This window comes from Bufo gargarizans, chromosome 3 (assembly GCF_014858855.1).
Source record: "Bufo gargarizans isolate SCDJY-AF-19 chromosome 3, ASM1485885v1, whole genome shotgun sequence".
NCBI classification, from domain to species: domain Eukaryota; kingdom Metazoa; phylum Chordata; class Amphibia; order Anura; family Bufonidae; genus Bufo; species Bufo gargarizans.
Genome location: NC_058082.1, coordinates 273,218,938 through 273,239,791, shown reverse-complemented (window position 1 = coordinate 273,239,791; position 20,854 = coordinate 273,218,938).

The window sequence follows — 20,854 nt, the reverse complement described above, 5'->3', positions numbered from 1 at the left end:
AAGCATACTATGAACTTCTGTTTACATGAACATTATATCCCTTAACATGCTCTCATTGGAGATGGGACCGTATCACATTACCTGCACCAAAGATATGTCCGACCACTGACCGACAGGTGGACAAGATTACAGAATCCTCTGGACTTGAATTATTGCTTTATACCTGTGTGTCTTATTCCATGTCACTTGCCATGGCACACTATATAAATATGTATATATAAGATGTGATTACACTATTTACTTTCTTTTTCTTTCTTTTCCTTTTTGCTGTAGTCTGATGAAGGCTAATATATGGCCGAAACGTCATGAATTGTACACAGCCGCATATGTCTATTAAAAGATTCCTTTGCAACGCTATTGCTGGAGTTCTTATATTATTCTTCATTTCTTAAACTAATGATGGCCACTCGTTTTTATTTACTTAGCTGCTTTTTTATTGCCATAATACAAATTCTAACAGTCTATTCAGTAGGACTATCAGCTGTGTATCCACCTGACTTCTCCACAACGCAACTGATGGTCCCAACCCCATTTATAAGGCAAGAAATCCCACTTATTAAACCTGACAGGGCACACCTGTGAAGTGAAAACCATTTCAGGTGACTACCTCTTGAAGCTCATCAAGAGAATGCCAAGAGTGTGCAAAGCAATAATCAAAGCAAAAGGTGGCTACTTTGAAGAGCCTAGAATATGACATATTTTCAGTTGTTTCACACTTTTTTGTTATGTATATAATTCCACATGTATTAATTCATAGTTTTGATGCCTTCAGTCTGAATCTACAATTTTCATAGTCATGAAAATAGAGAAAACTCTTTGAATGAGAAGGTGTGTCCAAACTTTTGGTCTGTACTGTATATATATATCAAACTATCTCCTTATTCTTTAATTATACAAACTAACCACACAATAAATTATTAAAATTGGTTACCTATTTTATGGTGGTTTTGATATATAATATGTATAGTTTTGCATGAATGGGGGATAATGGCAACAATTTCTCATGTGGACATTAGTATTTTTCATTTTGTTTGTATTTATTATATTTATTTATTTTTTGACACTTAATATGTCTCCCAAGAGGTCACTGAAAAGCCTCAGGGAGACACATACACTTTTTTTTTTTACCATTTGGACCATTTCCACTGTAACTGGGGAGAAGTTCAAGTTCCAGGGGAAAACAGCTCCTTAAGTAGCATTGTACACAGGCAGAGCTGTTGCGGGTCTGCTAAGACCCTGCAGGTCTCCTATGTCCCCAAGATACCTGAAAATCACTTGATTTTCACTGAGCACAGGAGAAGACAGAAGCGGTAATAAATAACTTCTGTCTTCTCCTTGGGTATTGATCCAGGTTAAAAATAAAATTAAAGCCCAATACCAAGTGCTGTACAGTCAGGTCCATAAAAATTGGGACATCAACACAATTCTAACATTTTTAGCTCTATACACCACCACAATGGATTTGAAATGAAATGTACAAGATGTGCTTTAACTGCAGATTGTCAGCTTTAATTTGAGGGTATTTACATACAAATCAGGTGAACGGTGTAGGAATTAAAACAGTTTGCATATGTGCCTCCCACTTGCTTAGGGACCAAAAGTAATGGGACAGAATAATAATCATAAATCAAACTTTCACTTTTTAATACTTGGTTGCAAATCCTTTGTAGTCAATTACAGTCTGAAGTCTGGAATGCATAGACATCACCAGACGCTGGGTTTCATCCCTGATGATGCTCTGCCAGGCTTCTACTGCAACTGCCTTCAGTTCCTGCTTGTTCTTGGAGCATTTTCCCTTCCTTTTTTGTCCTCAGCAAGTGAAATGCATGCTCAATTGGATTCAGGTCAGGTGATTGACTTGGCCATTGCATAACATTCCACTTCTTTCCCTAAAAAAAACCTCTCTGGTTGCTTTTGCAGTATGCTTTGGGTCATTGTCCATCTCCTCTGTGAAGCGGCGTCCTATGAGTTCTGAAGCATTTGGCTGAATATGAGCAGATAATATTGCCCGAAACACTTCAGAATTCATCCTGCTGCTTTTGTCAGCAGTCACATCATCAATAAATACAAGAGAACCAGTTCCATTGGCAGTCATACATGCCTACACCATGACACTACCACCACCATGCTTCACTGATGAGGTGGTATGCTTAGGATTATGAGCAGTTCCTTTCCTTCTCCATACTCTTCTCTTCCCATCACTCTGGTACAAGTTGATCTTGGTCTCATTAGTCCATAGGATGTTGTTCCAGAACTGTGAAGGCTTTTTTAGATGTCGTTTGGCAAACTCTAATCTGGCCTTTCTGTTTTTAAGGCTCACCAGTGGTTTACATCTTGTGGTGAACCCTCTGTATTCACTCTGGTGAAGTTGTCTTTTGATTATTGATTTTGACACACATACACCTACCTCCTGGAGAGTTTTCTTGATCTGGCCAACAAAGCTGTTTTATTCACCAGGGAAAGAATTCTTCGGTCATCCACCACAGCTGTTTTCCATGGTCTTCTGGGTCTTTTGATGTTGCTGAGCTCACAGTGCGTTCCTTCTTTTTAAGAAAGTTCCAAACAGTTGTTTTGGCCACGCCTAATGTTTTTGCTATCTCTCTGATGGTTATATATATTTTTTTCAGCCTAATGATGGCTTGCTTCACTGATAGCGACAGCTCTTTGGATCTCATCTTGAGAGTTGACAGCAGCAGATTCCAAATGCAAGTAGCACACTTGAAATTAACTCTGGACCTTTATCTGCTCATTGTAATTGGGATAATGAGGGAATAACACACACATGGCCATGGAACAGCTGAGAAGCTAATTGTCCCATTACTGTTGGACCCTTAACAAGTGGGAAGCACATATGCAAACTGTTGTAATTCCTACACCGTTCACCTGATTTGGATGTAAATATCTTCAGATTAAAGCTGACAGTCTGCAGTTAAAGCACATATTGTTTGTTTCATTTCAAATCCATTGTGGTGGTGTATAGAGCCAAAAATGTTAGAATTGCATCAATGTCCCAATATTTATGGACCTGGCTGTATATGTACAGCGCTTGGGTGTAAGTGATTAAATAGGGCAGCATATTTTCATGACAGATCCATTTTAATGACATTATTGAATTTGATTTACTTTTACATTACTCCATATTTTGTTTTTATTATGTATGAATCCATTTGCCTACTGATGTAAATTCACATATCTTTAATGTTCCTTCTTATTGCAGCTCTCATTCATTTCTGAAAATCTTTAAAAACAGACCATTAAAATAACCAAGCAATATTATGTTAATTAGAACATTCTCCTAGTTATTTTGATTAAATCAGTTTGGCTGACCTGTTTTAGGCAGTAATAATCACAGTTCAAGACAAAGACAGAATGTATAAATGTGGCTTCATGATGACTGGAATATATTATCCTGTAAATTTCCAATACTTATCAGAAACTATAAGTAAAGGGAGATTTATCAAACGTGGTGTAAAGTAAAACTGGCGTAGTTGCCCATATCAACCAATCAGACTGATCCTTTAATTTTCCAAAGGAGCTCTGAAAAATGAATGGTGGTATCGGATTGGTTGCTTTGAGCAACTAAGCCAACTTTACTTTACACCAGTCTTGGTACACCCCTACTTCCCTATTAGTAAATAGCTGAAAACTATAGATAATGGTAGAATTTCTCAACCTGTAATCAGCCCCATCAAATAAATGTGCCATTTATAATGCCAATGTTTTATTTTGTGTGTGAGAGACCTTTAGCTACCTGCCCCTCAGGCAAAAAAGGTCTAGGTTCAACTGCTACAGCTGTACCCCCTAAAACTATAGTATGTGCCTGCAGAGATCATCTAGTTCATCAACTATTCAACCACATATCGAATGCAAATGGGCAATGGGATCTGTCTCAAAAATATCTCCCTGATGATTTGTCACATTGACCAAAATTAGAAAGATAAGCAATACATGTCCACTGCAGCTAAGACCTGTCCTGGGTTGCTAATATAGCTTATATATTTATACAGCTAGACCTGCTAATAACCTTAATACAGATCCTATGTTTGTGTGTTAAAGACAAGGGCAGAGTTATTTACAGTGACTTCAAGTTTGGATGTCATATAACTGTTATATATTGTGTTCACAGAAGCAGAAAAGATAATATGCCTTTAAGATTCATTATATAATGTAAGGTAAGCTCAATGAAACAGCAGAAACAACAGAAAGCATAGCGTTAAACTGTTGTTGCTGGGCAGGAGTCTTGCCCAATCACAGTCAGCCTCACAAAAATCTGGATTTTTAACCAATCACAGCCAGCCTCACACACAGCCTGCGTGGGAAATTCTCCTAGCAGGAGCTGCTAGAATCATTACACCAGAGGAGAGAAGCTGAGCAGTAGAGCTGAGCGGACACCTGGATGTTCGGGTTCGACAGGTTCGGCAGAACTTCACAAAAAATGTCGAGTTTTGGACCCGAACTTGACCTGAACCTGACCACGAACTTGACCCCGAACCCAAACCCCATTGAATTCAATGGGGACCCGAACTTTGGAGCACTAAAATGGCTCTAAAAATGTCATGGAAAGGGCTAGATTATTTTATTAAAAAATTATAGGGAATGTCACTGGGGTATTTTGGATTTTGAAACGTTAAACAGGAGAGGTCCTGCTGCTGCTTTATTGACTCTAGATAACTTCTGCCTGATTGCACATCCCTGTGACATCCACAATCTATTTGGATATCTTCTCTATCAACTTTCAATGTTCTTTTCTGCGCCTACTATGTTGATCACCGTTATCAGCAAATCTGGGTTTCACGCTGGCGAGGGAGCATGAGAAAGAGATACCACATCCAAGGGAGGTCAATGGATGAAATTAAATGTTGATCGAGCAGAAAAGTGGGACAAATTATTGAAGCCAAAGCTTACAAGTAAAAGAGGTGGTGATCGTCAATTAAAAAAGTATTTTTGAAATTGAATTCCCTGTCACCTAGGCAGAGCAAGGGTTTTGTAACGGCACCCCGGGCATAAAAGGGGGTAAACACCGTTTATGCGATATTCCCTTTCCAGATGCACAGGCAGCTACTAAAGACGCCAATCTCCCAAACTGGAAACCATATGAATGCTGCCTACAGCCGAATAGGAAAAAACATATGAAAGGTTTACACTTCTAGCAGTCGAACTGGAACAGCATACAATCCCATCCAAGAACGAGACCAAGCTCTGTGTTGAGGGTAAAGCAGTGTACAGCCAGAGCTGTGGGTTTATGTTTCTCATATACACATTCTTACACATTAGTACCACCCACAGGGTTTTGTAAAACAACCAGTAACCACATACAATACACTCAGACAATCCTACACAAAATCCTCCCCTCTGCCTGTGATACAATTACCTTACACAATGGGTTAATGCAATTATCACAGGCAGGAGAATGCACAGTTTTACACAATGTCTTCTGTCCTACAGACAATTGGGAAGTAATCCAATTTATCTCCAAGGGCAGAGGCAAAACTCCATTAGCCACATCGTAGCAAAAGACAATAAGAAACATAAAAATATTTAACTGTGCAGCTATTGCATAAAACATAGACATTTAACATATCCCCAGGTAGCTCAGGTCTGAGCACATAAATATTAGGTGAATGGCACTCAGACTTAACAAATACAGTAGAATCACCATTGATCCAAAGTCTTTCACATAGTCTTTCGTTATCCGAATAAGCTTCATGGCATAGCTATCTGGGGTATCACTGTGCAAATAGGGCAAGTACCAAATAACCCGGCTTTCATGTCTTTGCAGGGGAAAATCAAGAGTTTTAACATGGGGCCATAATCTAAAGGAAGCAGGCGGGCAACCAGGCTTCTCCAATGCAATGTGGCGAGATTGGTCTCGTCACATCTCTCTCCTTTTCCAAACAGACTAACAGGGTATCTGACTTCCTGCCAGTCAATGCCTTTGTTAGTTCAGTAGCCCACCCACAAAACTGCCTTAGTGGGTTGCTGAGTGGGCAGAGACCAGCGGTATTTTGCCCTGGTGCCAGCGCTACCACAGAAGAACCCTGGTTGGAGCCTGATTGTTGGAGGGGGAGACCGACTGTCTCCCCTTTGGATACTCAGCTCTGCTGCTGGATGGGTAGACTGACTGTCTCCCCTTTAGATACACAGCTCTGCTGCTGGAGGGGGAGACCGACTTTCTCTCCTTTGACTAGACAGCCCTGTTGCTGGGGGACAGGACTGACTGTCCCTACCCCCTGTGCTGTAAGCGAAGAGACCATGGTCCCATCTGCACTGTTGTGGGGTTTACTGTCTCCCCCTGGTATGTTAAGTTGCCATTGGTTAGAGGGGGAAACAATCTCCTTTCCCATACATACTTCCAGCCGCTGGGGAGGGCAAACGACCGTCTCTGCTCCCAATATAGTGTCCTGCTGCTGGGGAAAGGAGACTGGGCTCTCTATTCCCTGCTGGACACTCTGACGCTGGGGTGGGAGGACAAAGCTCTCCTCGCCGTTACAGGTTTGTATATGGCAAAATTGGTAAAATGTCACCTGACAATGTAACAGATGATTTTAGAAATTTATGTCCCTGTCACCTATGAAGAGCAGGTGTTTAATCACGGCAAAAATGGTCAAATGTCATCCAAGAATGTAACAGACAAATTAGTGAAATGTTTTTACCTGTCTACTAGGTATAGCAGGGGTATATCAAACAAAAAAATTGGTGAATTTAACCCGAATATTTAACAGACAAATTAGTGAAATGACATAAAATAAAATAAGATACGTACAAATAAAAAAATAATAATCTTGATTTATGAGGTAGAGGTCCATATGGAGTAGGAGTTTGAGGAGGATGAGGTAGCCAACACTGGTTTTTGGTTAATTTTTTTTATAATAATTTTTTTTTAATTAGGGTACACTCCAAAAGAGTGGGAAATATCCAAATTACAACAATCAGCAATTGTTCTGTAGTATAACAATGGCTGGGTAAGGCCAGTATACATGTCTTTTCTGCACATGGTACAGACAAGTCCTGTGGGATCCATGCCTGTTTCATTTTAATGAAAGTGAGCTTGTCCACATTGGCTGTGGACAGGCAGCTGTGCTTGTCTGTGATAATGCCCCCTGCCGTGCTAAACTCACATTCAGACAATACACTGGCTGCAGGGCAGGCCAGCACCTCCAAGGCATTAAGGGCAAGCTCAGGCCATGTGCCCAATTTAGAGACCCAGAAGTTGAAGGGGGCTGACCCGTCATTCAGTAAGTGTATGTTGCTGAAATGCTGCCTCCTGCTAAGACGTTTCATATCAGCTGCTAATGCTGGTTGTTGTGGAGTGCTGACAAAGCTTTTACACATTTTGGCCATGCTAACCCTGCCTTCTGAGGTGCTGGTGGTGCCCCAGCTGCATTGGCGACCTCTTTCTCCTCCTCTGCCTTCGCCTTGTGCTTCCACTTTTCCCCCGCTGTCAGGTGGGAATGCCACCAGCAGCGCGTCTACCAGCATGCGCTTGTACTCGAGCATCTTACGATCATGCTCCAGAGACAGAATTAAGGACGGTACGTTGTCCTTGTAACGGGCATCCAGCAGCATGGCCACCCAGTAATTAGCACAAGTTAGAATGTTGGCAACTTGGCGGTCGTTGCGGAGACACCGCAGCATGTAATCGCTCTCGTGTGCCAGGCTGCCCAGAGGCAACAACAAGCTGTCCTGTGTGGGAGGTGTATCGTCTGTGTCCTCTGTATCCCCCCAGCCATGCACTAGTGATAGCCATGAGCTGGTTTGGGTGCCTGCTGTGAACACGGTTCCTCCTCCATCTCCTCCTCCTCATTCTACACCTCGTCATCCTCTAGAACTTTGCCCTGGCTGGACAATTGTGTACCTGGTGTTTGTGGGTGCAGGAACCTACCCTCGGAGCCACTTGTGAATGACTGGCCGCAAACCCTATTAAATAATCCCTCTTCCTCCTCCTCCTCCTGTGCCACATCCTCTTCCATCATCGCCATAAGCGTTTTTTTGAGGAAGCATAGTAGTAGTATAATAACGCTGAGAACGGCGTTATTAGCACTGGCCAAGTTGGTGGAGTACTCAAAACAGCACAACAAGTAACACAGGTCTCACATGGAGGCCCAGTCATTGGTGGTTAAGTGGTGCTGTTCTGCAGAGCGACTCACCCGCGCGTGCAGCAGCTGAAACTCCACTATTGTCTGCTGCTGCTTACACAGTCTGGCCAGCATGTGCAAGGTGGAGTTCCACCTTGTGGGAACGTCACATATGAGGCGGTGTGTGGAAAGACTGAAGTTACGCTGCAGTGCTGGCAGACTAGCAGCAGCAGGGTAAGAACAGCGAAAGTGCGCACAGATGGCCTGCACTTTCTGCAGCAGCTCTGACATATTGGGGTAACTTTTAAGGAACCTCTGTACCACCAAATTCAGCACATGCGCCTAGGCAAGGGATGTGCATCAAAACGACTAGTCCCAGAGCTCCTACAGGATTTTGCCTATTATCGCGCACCACCATGTTGGGTTTGAGGCTCATTGGCACCAACCACTCATCGGTCTGTTGTTCCATACCAATCCACAGCTCTTGAGTGGTGTGGTGTTTGTCCCCCATACAGACAAGTTTCAAAACTGCCTGCTGTCGTTTACCCCTGGCTGTGCTGAAGTTGATGGTGAAGGTGTTACGCTGACCAAATGAGGCGGTAGAGGATGAGGAAGCAGAGTAGGAGGAGGAAGCAACAGGAGGCAAAGAGAAATGCCCTGCTAGGGAGATATAACGTCCCTGACCATGCTTACTGGTCAACGTATCTGTAGTTAGGTGGACCTTGCCACAGATGGCGTTGCGCAGTGCACACCTGATTTTGCCCCCACTTGGTTGTGCAGGGAAGGGATGGCTCACCTGGAAAAGTAGTGGCGGCTGGGAACAACGTACTGTGGGACAGCCACCGCCATCAGATTCTTAAAACTGTCCATGTCTACCAGACAGAATGACAGCATTTCAAAGGCCAGGAATTTGGAAATGCTGGCATTCAGGGCCAGGGATCGCGGGTGGGTAGGGGGGTATTTCCTCTTCCGCTCCAGGGTTTGGGAGATGGAGAGCTGAATGCTTTCATGGGACATTGTGGAGATGCTTGGTGAACCAGGTGGTGGTGTTGCTGGCAGATCCTCTGTTTGCGGGGTGGCAGGTGCCACTGTCACTCCAGAGGTGGATGAAGAGGCCGAGACTGCAGCAGAAGAGAAAACAGGAGGAGCCAGAGACCTTTCTTTGTTTTTGAGGTGTCTACTCCTCTACTGCAGCTCGTGCTTTACACTTAGATGCCTGGTCATGCAGGTTGTGCTCAGGTTGAGAAAGTTTATGCCTCGCTTCAGGCTCTGATTGCACAGCGTGCAAATCACTTGTGTCTTGTCGTCTGCACATTGTCTGCCACGCCAGGGAACTCCTTGGAGCTGGCTTTGGTGTGCTTGGTCACTTGCTGCGTTCGGCAGTAGCATGTGTACTGTCTAGGGAATGGCCGCTCCTCTTTTGCACCCTGCACCCTCTTCTGCTGTGTTGGTGGCTCTGTGCGACCACTGCCTCTTCCTCCGAACTACACAGGTCACTCGCATGACTATGATTCCATGTTGGGTCGAGGACCCCATCGTCCTCCACATTATCTTCTACCCAGTCTTCACCCCTTCCCTCCTTGTCGGTCTGCACACTTTGGAAAGCCACAGCAGTTGGCACCTATGTTTCGTCAGCATCCGAGATGTGCTGTGGTGGTCCTCCCATGGACTCATCTTGAAAGATAAGTGGTTGGGAATTGGTGCACTCGATCTCTTCCACTTATGGGGCAGGGCTATGTGGATGGCCCTGGGAAACCCTGCTAGCAGAGTCATCAAAAAGCAGAGACTGCTGTATGATTTGGGGCTCAGACTGCTTGGCTATTTTGCAAGGGGTGAGGTGAAAGACTAATCGACATCAGCTGCAGGTGCTGACTCGGATCTTTCAGCAAGAAACTGGGTGGGAGACAATGTGAAGGAACTGGAGGCACTGTCAGCAACCAAATCTACTATTGCCTGTACTTGTTCTGGCCTCACCATTAGTAGAGCCGCATTCTGTCGCCTACTCGCACCTGAGGAAGGGGTTTCACTTGTGCGTGTAGCTGGCACAGATCGACCACGTCCTTTCCCTTAAATAGGAACTCCACCAGCAGCACCACGACCGGGGCCACGTCCCTTATTCAACTCTCTCCTTATTCTTGCCCAAAATAAGTGTTTTTTTTAATAACAGAATAGAATAACAGAATAGAACAACAGTATATAACGCGTGTATTTCACATTGACAGATGCAGCCAAGGCTGAAAATTTAGTATTTTTCCCAAAATGGGTGTTTTTTTAAACCCAGAATATTGTTACAGTATTTCTAGCTTGTATGTCACACTAACAAATGCTGCCTAGGCACCAGATGTAGGATATTGCCAAAAATGGATGTTTTTTTAAGCCCAGAAAATTATTGAAGTATTTCAAGATTGTATCTCACAGATGCAGCCAAGGCCGCAAATTTAGTATTTGGCCCAAAATGGATGTTTTTTAATAACAGAAATAGAACAGTATCTAACGTGTGTATTTCACACTGACAGATGAGACTGAAAATTTTGTATTTGGCCCAAAATGTGTGTTTTTTTAATAACATAATAGAACACCAGTATGTGTGTATTTCACACTGACAGGTGTAGCAAAGGCTGCAAATTTAGTATTTTGCCCAAAATGGGTGTTTTTTTAAATAACAGAATAGAACACCCCAGAGTTGTGTTATGACACTCCTCCACCCCGCTACTATCTGTTAAGAGATTTTACCTTGTCATCTGATCTGATTTTGCTCTTGTCTTCACAACTGTGCATTAAAAACGATGTTAAATGTACATTTCCTTGTAATTTTCTATGTTCACCAGCAGGTGGCAGCATCATTGGTAGAGATAGTTTAATGTTATGGCCGTTAAGAGTGGAACAATCCTGTTCTATTCTGCCCCCCTGCTGAAGAGAAGTGGAGGTTTCCATCATCCTGCAGCAAGAGAGGAAAAAAAAAAACATGTTTGGAGCCAGTTCTAGATTCCCCTGTATAGGGAAGACAGCAAGGACCAAGTCTCGTGCTGAGACTTAAAAAAATCACAGTCTGAGCTCTGCAGCTCAGCTGGATGACAAAAACCTGAAAGTTGCAAGTAACCTCCAGAATTCTAGGAAGAAAGCATCCCTTGATAATATATCTGTGAGTCAAGTCCAGAGACCTAGGAGAAGCCATTCCTCCTCATCTAGTCTGTCCCCACAAAGCAGAAGGTACAGTACAGCAGAAGCCTCTATTCCTGACATTGATTGCCAAAACCTGCTGGGACAAAGGAGCAAAGCTGCATATTGTTTGGATTCAAGTTATCTTCAGTAAAGAAAAGTTTGAACTTCATCTAAAGGTCTGGAAATAATTTCTGCTGCAAAATTCCTATATTACTCCTACTATCAATACACTCAATTTATTGCAAGTGAGCCAGGAGCCAGGAGTCCTGCTGTACCCAGGTAGGAGACACCATTGACACCATTATCATCACCATACAGGGACATTATAGGCAATCACACCAGTCAGGCATTCCTACTCTGGGACGTGCGTTATAACACCTTAGAAGGACCCTGGGGTAGTACCCTGCGCATGCTGCAATTGGTGTCACGACAAATACAGAACATTAACCTTTTCAGGACACATGACGTACCGGTACTGGCATGTTGTCCTGGTACTTAAGGACACATGACGTACCGGTATGTCATGTGTTGTTCCGATCACTGCCACCCAGCGGGAGGCGATCAGAACCCAGTGCCTGCTCAAACCATTGATGTCATGGAACCATGAACCAGACGTACAACAAGAGATGAGTGGAAATAAGAAGGCTTTATTGAAAATAAAGCTGTAAGGCAAAAGTCCAAACGGATGGCTAAACCGAAGCAGGGTCTTGCGAAACCAGGGATCAGGAACCAGAAGGGTAGTCAGACGAAGCCAGGATCAGGAATCAGCAGGGTAGTCAGACGAAGCCAGGATCAGGAATCAGCAGGGTAGTCAGACGAAGCCAGGATCAGGAACCAGAAGCAGCAGCAGTCTTAGAAGCATGTGAGCACAGGAGGACCAAGCAAGGAACTGAAGCCACAGACCTCCTATATATATGAGCTAGGCATCCAGCTCCTCCCAGTGGGAAGGAGGAGCCGCAGGGTGGGAGGCTACAAGAAACCCAGAAACCAAGATGGCCGCCAGCACATGTCAAACGAAGGAGGACAGCAAGGAGGTAAGACCATGACAGTACCTCCCCCTCAAGGGCCCCTCCTCCGCGGAGTAAGGAACGGTTTCTGAGGGAAGCGTGCGTGGAAGGCTCGGAGCAAGGCAGGAGCATGGACATCTGCGGAGGGAACCCAGGAACGCTCCTCTGGACCATAACCACGCCAATGGACCAAAAACTGCACCCGGCCGCGGACCAGGCGTGAGTCCAGGATATTGCTCACCTCATACTCCTCACGATTGCCCACTTGGACCGGACGAGGCCGAGGAATCGAGGAAGTGAAACGATTACACACCAGTGGCTTCAACAGGGAGACATGAAACACGTTGGAGATCCGCATGCCAGGAGGAAGCGCAAGGGCATAGGCTACCGGGTTTACCCTGCGAAGCACTCGGAAGGGACCAACAAAGCGAGGCGCCAGCTTGGGAGTGGGCACTCGAAGGTTGAGGTTGCGGGTGGACAACCATACGCGGTCTCCGACCTGGTAGGAAGGAGCGGGCGCTCGTCTGCGATCAGCCTGGAGTCTCTGGCGCTGCGCAGAGACCTCAAGGGACCTCTGGATCTGTACCCAAGAAGCACGTAGGACGGAAAGGTGATCCTCCACAGCCGGAATATCCTGGGGAGAGAATACCTCCGGTAACACGGCAGGTTGGAACCCATAATTGGCCATGAAGGGAGACGTCCCAGAGGAAGAGTTCACCGCCGTGTTCCTGGCAAACTCAGCCCAAGGCAGGAGGTCAACCCAATTGTCTTGGTGATCGGAGACATAGCAACGAAGGAATTGCTCCAAGGCCTGATTGGATCGTTCTGCGGCCCCATTGGACTGAGGGTGGTAGGCCGAGGAGAAAGAGAGATGAATCCCCAACTGGGAGCAAAAGGCGCGCCAGAACCTGGACACAAACTGACTCCCCCGATCCGACACAATCTCCTTGGGCAAACCGTGCAACCGGAAGACCTCCCTGGCAAAAATCGAGGCCAACTCTTGTGCAGAGGGTAACTTCTTAAGAGGAACACAGTGGCACATTTTGGAAAACCGATCCACTATCATGAGAATGACCGTATGGCCTCGGGATGCAGGGAGGTCCACAATGAAATCCATCCCCAGGTGTGACCATGGACGCTCCCCGGTGGCTATGGGTTGCAAAAGGCCCAACAGAAGGTGCCGAGGGGACTTACTCTGGGCACAAACGGAGCATGCCGCTACATATGCGGCGATGTCGGAACGTAGAGAAGGCCACCAGAACAGACGTGAAACAGCCCAGGACAGCTGATTCTTTCCAGGATGCCCCGCGGCCTTGGAGTTATGGTAGGTTCGCAACAACCGAGTGCGCAACTCCTCAGGCACAAAACACCTGCCGTTGGGTCTCCCAGAGGGAGCACCAGATTGAGCCGCCAAAATCTGCTCACCCAGGGGAGAGGTCAGGCTGGTGCGAATGGCGGCCAGGATCTGATTCGGAGGTATGACCGAAGTCGGAATCGACTCCTCCCCGGACAGCTCGGAGTACTGCCGTGATAAGGCATCCGCTCTGATGTTCTTGGAACCGGGTAGGTAGGAGACCACGTAATTAAAACGTGACAAGAACAGAGCCCATCTGGCCTGACGTGGTGTCAATCTCTTGGCCTCAGAGAGGTAGGTCAGATTCTTGTGGTCCGTCAGGATGAGAACCGGAACCACCGAGCCCTCGAGCAAGTGCCTCCATTCTTTAAGGGCCTGCACGATGGCCAATAACTCCCTGTCACCAATCTGGTAGTTGCACTCCGCGGAAGACAGTTTCCGGGAGTAAAACCCACAAGGAAGCAGAGGACCCTCTGGTGTTCTACGCTGAGACAGGAGGGCGCCTACTCCCGTCTCAGACGCGTCCACCTCGAGGACAAACGGCAACCCAGGGTTGGGATGCGACAGAATCGGAGCCGACACAAAGGCGGACTTTAGAGCCTCAAAAGCTCGGATGGCCTCGGGCGGCCAGACCTGGGGATTACTGCCCTTCTTGGTCAGATCCGTGAGAGGCTTGGCTAGCCTGGAAAAGTCCCTGATGAACTTCCGATAATAATTGGCGAAGCCCAAAAAGCGCTGCAGGGCACGAAGACCACTGGGCTGGGGCCACTGTAAGACAGCCGAAACCTTCTCAGGATCCATGGAGAACCCCTCAGCGGAAATGATGTAACCTAAGAAGGTTACCTGGGATCGGTGAAATTCGCATTTCTCAAGCTTACCGAACAGCTTGTTCTCTCGTAACCGTTGCAACACTCGTCTGACATCCAGAATGTGGGCCTCCATGGATTCAGAATATACCAAGATGTCATCCAAATAGACCACCACACACTGCTGCAACAGGTCACGGAAAACATCGTTGATGAATTCCTGGAAGACTGCGGGCGCATTGCACAACCCAAAGGGCATAACCAAGGATTCATAATGACCGGTCCTGGTGTTAAACGCGGTCTTCCACTCATCGCCCGCCTTGATCCTTACCAGGTTATATGCCGCCCTCAGGTCGAGTTTGGTAAAGACTGTGGCCCCTTTGAGGCGATCGAACAGCTCGGAAATCAAGGGTATCGGGTAAGCGTTCTTGATCGTGATGCGATTGAGACCCCTGTAATCGATGCAAGGCCTCAACTCACCGCCCCTCTTTTTCACAAAGAAAAATCCAGCCCCTGCCGGGGACGAGGATTTGCGAATGTGTCCGCGTGAAAGCGCCTCCCTCACGTACTCCTCCATGGCCTCATTCTCCGCTACCGACAGTGGATAGACTTTGCCACGAGGCGGAACGGCACCAGATTGTAACTCTATGGCACAATCGTATGGGCGGTGCGGAGGTAGGGCAACCGCACGCACCTTATCGAATACATCCCGGTACTCCTCGTATTCAGGAGGCAACAGAGAGTCCGAGGAAGTGCACAGCAACTTGACAGGCCCATGGATGCAACTAGCCCCACACTGCGGTGACCACGAGAGGATCTCGGCCGATTTCCAATCGAAAGTCGGATTATGCTTCTGGAGCCAGGGGTACCCCAAGACCACCGAGTAGTGTGGAGACGAAATAACCTGGAGACAGACCGACTCTCTGTGAACGGCACCAATGGCCATCCCCACTGGAAGGGTCTCATGAGTCACGTGTGGCGGCAGAAGGGGTCTGCCGTCTATCGCCTCAAGAGCCAGTGGGGAACCTCGAGGCTGCAGAGGAATGGAATTGGCGGCAGCGAACACACTATCAATGAACAAACCACCAGCACCAGAGTCCACCAACGCCTGGGTCGTCACCGAGCCCCCGACCCAGGAGAGGACAACAGTAATCAGTGGTTTGTCAACACGGGAAACCGGGGACGAGGAGACTCCACCCAAGATCTGCCCCCGACAGGATCTCAGGTGCGAGCGTTTCCCGGACGGTTCGGGCATGCCAACCGAAAATGCCCACCGAGACCACAGTACATGCATCGGCCCTCGCGTCTCCGGAGTACCCTCTCCCCCTCGGACAGGCGAGCAACCCCCAGCTGCATGGGTTCACCCCCAGACAAGTCATCCCCAGGAGGCGTGGGAGGAGAGGGAGGCACGGGTGGGACAGCAAACGTAGGCACCAATCTGTTAGAAGGCCTCCGCAGGCTCTCCTTAAAGGAAGGTCTCTCCCTGAGTCTGGTGTCAATCAAAATCAGGAAAGAAATAAGAGACTCGAGCTCCACTGGTAGGTCCTTAGGTGCAACCTCATCCTTCAAGGCATCCGAGAGACCATGAGAGAAAGCAGCGACCAGAGCCTCATTATTCCAGCCCACCTCTGCTGCCAGGGTACGAAACTCAATGGCGTATTCAGCTACGGATCGTGAACCCTGTCTGATGGACATAAGGAGCTTCGCAGCAGAGGCAGCACGAGCCGGCACATCGAATACCTTCCGAAGAGAAGCAACAAAACCAGAAAACTCGGCAACCACCGGATTGTTGTTCTCCCATAAAGGGCTGGCCCAGGCCAAGGCCTTGTCCGAGAGCAGCGAGATCAAGAAGCCCACCTTTGATCTCTCAGTAGGAAAGGCATGTGGCAGCAACTCGAAGTAAATGCCCACCTGGTTAAGGAAACCTCGGCACTGAGTTGGCTCTCCCCCAAAGCGCTGTGGAAGGGGGGCAGAACCGGTCATACCCCGAAACACCGCAGGCGCAGCAACAGGTGTCGGGGTAGACTCTGGCGCAACAACCGGAGCGGCAGTAGGAGCGGGCCCAGGAGCGACAACCGACCCATCAGCAACGGAAGCTAAATGAGCCGTGCGTTCAAGCAGGGTTTGCAACGCCACAGCGAACCGACCCAACAGGTGATCCTGCTGATCAAGTCTGGCAACCAGCGTAGGTAGCGAGGATGGCCCTGTACCGTCAGAATTCATGGCTTGGTCCTAATGTCATGGAACCATGAACCAGACGTACAACAAGAGATGAGTGGAAATAAGAAGGCTTTATTGAAAATAAAGCTGTAAGGCAAAAGTCCAAACGGATGGCTAAACCGAAGCAGGGTCTTGCGAAACCAGGGATCAGGAACCAGAAGGGTAGTCAGACGAAGCCAGGATCAGGAATCAGCAGGGTAGTCAGACGAAGCCAGGATCAGGAATCAGCAGGGTAGTCAGACGAAGCCAGGATCAGGAACCAGAAGCAGCAGCAGTCTTAGAAGCATGTGAGCACAGGAGGACCAAGCAAGGAACTGAAGCCACAGACCTCCTATATATATGAGCTAGGCATCCAGCTCCTCCCAGTGGGAAGGAGGAGCCGCAGGGTGGGAGGCTACAAGAAACCCAGAAACCAAGATGGCCGCCAGCACATGTCAAACGAAGGAGGACAGCAAGGAGGTAAGACCATGACAATTGAGAAGGCACCTTGGCTAAATGCGCGGAGGGTCCCGTGACCCCCCCCCCGTGTCGGCGATCGTCGCAAACCGCAGGTCAATTCAGACCTGCGGTTTGCGGCTTTTACCTGCGGTTGCAGGCGGCGGTGCCATCAGGTCCCCATGCGGCTGTAGAGGGGACCCGATGGCATGGAAGGCAGCGCGATGCCTAAGGAAGGCATCACGCTGCTTTCCTGTGATGAGCCTGAGAGATCCAGCCCCCTATATAATAATAAAGTATACATATTAGGTATCGCCACGTCCGTATCGATCGGCTCTATAAACATATCACATGACCTATCCCCTCAGATTAACACCGTAAAAAATCAAAACTGTGCTAAATAAAAAAAAAATTGTCACCTTACATCACAAAAAGTACAACAGAAAGCGATCAAAAAGGTGTTTGCCCACCAAAATAGTACCAATCTAACGTCACCTCATCCCGCAAAAAATGAGCCCCTACCTGAGACAATCGCCCAAAAAAAATAAATATATAGCTCAGAATATGGAGACAGTAAAACATGATTTTTTTTTTGCTTCAAAAATGATATTATTGTGCTAAACTTACATAAATAAAAAAAAGTATACATATTAGGTCCAGCTCTATAAAAATATCACATGAACTAACAACTCAGATGAACACCGTAAACATTTTTTAATAAAAACTGTGCTAAATAAACCATTTTTTCAGCTTACATCACAAAAAGTGCAATTTCAAGCGATCAAAAAGTCACACACACCCCAAAATAGTGCCAATAAAACCATCATCTCATCCCGGAAAAATCATACCCTACCCAAGGTAATCGCATTAAAACTGAAAAAATGATGGCTTTCAGACTATGGAAACACTAAAACATGATTTTTTTTGCTTCAAAAATGAAATCATTGTGTAAAACTTACATAAATAAAAAAAAGTATACATTTTAGGTATTGCAGCGACCTTAATAACTTGCTCTATAAAAATATCACATGAGCTAACCCTTCAGGTAAATACCATAAATTTTTTTAAAAAAACGGTGTAAAAAAGCCATTTTTTTGTCACCTTATATCTTAAAAAGTGTAATGGCAAGCGATCAAATAGTCACATGCACCCCAAAATAGTGCCAAAAAAAACGTCATCTTATCCCACAAAAATCATACCATCCCAAGGTAATCGCCCAAAAACTGAAAAAAATTATGTCTCTCAGACTATGGAAACACTAAACACTAAACACTTTTTCAAAAAAATAAATAATTGTGTAAAACTTACATAAATAAAAAAAAGTATGCATATTAGGTATTTGCGCGTCCGTGACAACCTGCTCTATAAAATACCACATGATCTAACCTGTTAGATAAATGTTGTAAATAACAAAAAATAAAAATGGTGCCAAAACCATTCTTGTTACCTTGCCTCACAAAAAGTGTAATATAGAGCAACCAAAATTCATATGTACCCTAGTTCCAACAAAACTTCCACCATATCCCTTAGTTTCTAAAATGGGGTCACTTTTTGGGAGTTTAAACTCTAGGGGTGCATCAGGGGAGTTTCAAATGGGACATGGTATCAAAAAACCAGTCCAGCAAAATCTGCCTTCCAAAAAACCGTATGGCATTCCTTTCCTTCTGCGCCCTGCCGTGTGCCCGCACAGCAGTTTACGGCCACATATGAGGTGTTTCTGCAAACTACAGAATTGGGGCAATAAATATATCATTTTGTTTGGCTGTTAACCATTGCTTTGTTACTGGAAAAAGTTGATTAAAATGGAAAATTTGCCAAAAAATTTAAATTCTGAAATTTCATCTCCATTTGCCAATAACTCTTGTGCAACACCAAAAGGGTTAACGATGTTTGTAAAATCAATTTTGAATACGTTGAGGGATGTAGTTTCTTAGATGGGGTCACTTTTATGGAGTTTCTAGGGGTGCATCAGGGGAGCTTCAAATGGGACATGGTGTAAAAAAAAAACACAGTCCAGCAAAATCTGCTTTCCAAAAACCAGATGGCTATCCTTTCCTTCTGCGCCGTACCGCGTGCCTGTACAGCAGTTTACGACCATGTATGAGGTGTTTCTGTAAACTACAGAATCCGGGCAATAAATATTGAGTTTTGTTTGGCTGTTAACCCTTGCTTTGTTACTGGAAAAAATTTATTAAAATGGAAAATTTCCCAATAATTGGAAATTCAGAAATGTTATCTCCATTTGCTAATAACTCTTGTGGAACACCTAAAGGGTTAACGTCGTTTGTAAAATCAGTTTTGAATACCTTGAGGGGTGCAGTTTCTTAGATGGGGTCACTTTTATGGAGTTTCTATTCTAGGAGTGCATCAGGGTGGCTTCAAATGGGACATGGTGTCAAAAAAAACCAGTCCAGCAAAACCTGCCTTCCAAAAACCGTATGGCATTCCTTTCCTTCTGCGCCTGCCGTGTGCCCGTATAGTGGTTTATGACCACATATGGGGTGTTTCTGTAAACTACAGAATCAGAGCCATAAATATTGAGTATGGTTTGGCTGTTAACCCTTGCTTTTTAACTGGAAAAAAAAATTATAACATTGAAAATCTGCCAAAAAAGTGAAATTTTGAAATTGTATCTCTATTTTCCATTAATTCTTGTGAAACAGGGTTAACAAAGTTTGTAAAATCAGTTTTGAATACCTTGAGGAGTGTATGGGGTCATTTTTGGGTGGTTTGTATTATGTAAGCCTCGCAAAGTGACTTCAGACATGAACTGGTCCCTAAAAATTGTTTTTTTTTTAATTTCTGAAAAAATTTCAAGATTTGCTTCTAAACTTCTAAGCCTTGTAACAGCGCCAAAAAATAAAATATAATTCCCAAAATGATCCAAACATGAAGTAGACATATTGGGAATGTAAAGTAATAACTATTTTTGGAGGTATTACTATGTATTATAGAAGTAGAGAAATTGAAACTTGGAAATTTGCCATTTTTTACACATTTTTGGTAAATTTGGTATTTTTTTTAAAATAAAAATGATTATTTTCTTACTTAATTTTACCAGTGTCATGAAGTACAATATGTGACAAAAAACAATCTCAGAATGGCCTGGATAAGTCAAAGCATTTTAAAGTTATCACCACTTAAAGTGACACTGGTCAGATTTGCAAAAAAAATGGCCTGGTCCTTAAGGTGAAATAAGGCTGTGTCCTAAAGGGGTAAAACAACCCGAATCTTGCCACTGCATGAAAGTGGCGTCACTAGAACAGGATTTACCTTTGTGCCTATAGTTCTGGCAATAGTAATCACCAAACCCCCAGAAAAAGAGACTTTTATTGCATGTACTTATTCCTGAAGATTGTGGGGTTTCATTAGCTGCAGCATAGTGGCAGAGCAGGGGTTAATCGGTCATCCCAGATATTTCCACCCAGCAGAGGGGAGGGAACCAAACAGCCTGCCTCCACAGAGAAAGCATTCCTACATTTGCAGGAACTAAAGTGCTGAATACAAGTTCCCAGGAGGACAGAGAAATCGCTGCCCATACAGGAAGTGAGGCGGCGGCCATCTTGAAAAAGAGAAAAATAGTCTTTTCTACATTGAATGTTGGAGAATCACCAGTTCTTGGAGTACTACTGTGCAAATAACCTTGCTAAAGACTGTTAAGAGTTATGATCTGTCTTCCAGAGCACAACACTCCCCGAAATTGAGCAGTTGCACCAAATCTTAACCCCTTCAGGACCGGGCTCATTTTCATCTTAAGGACAAGGCCATTTTTTGCAAATCTGACCAGTGTCACTT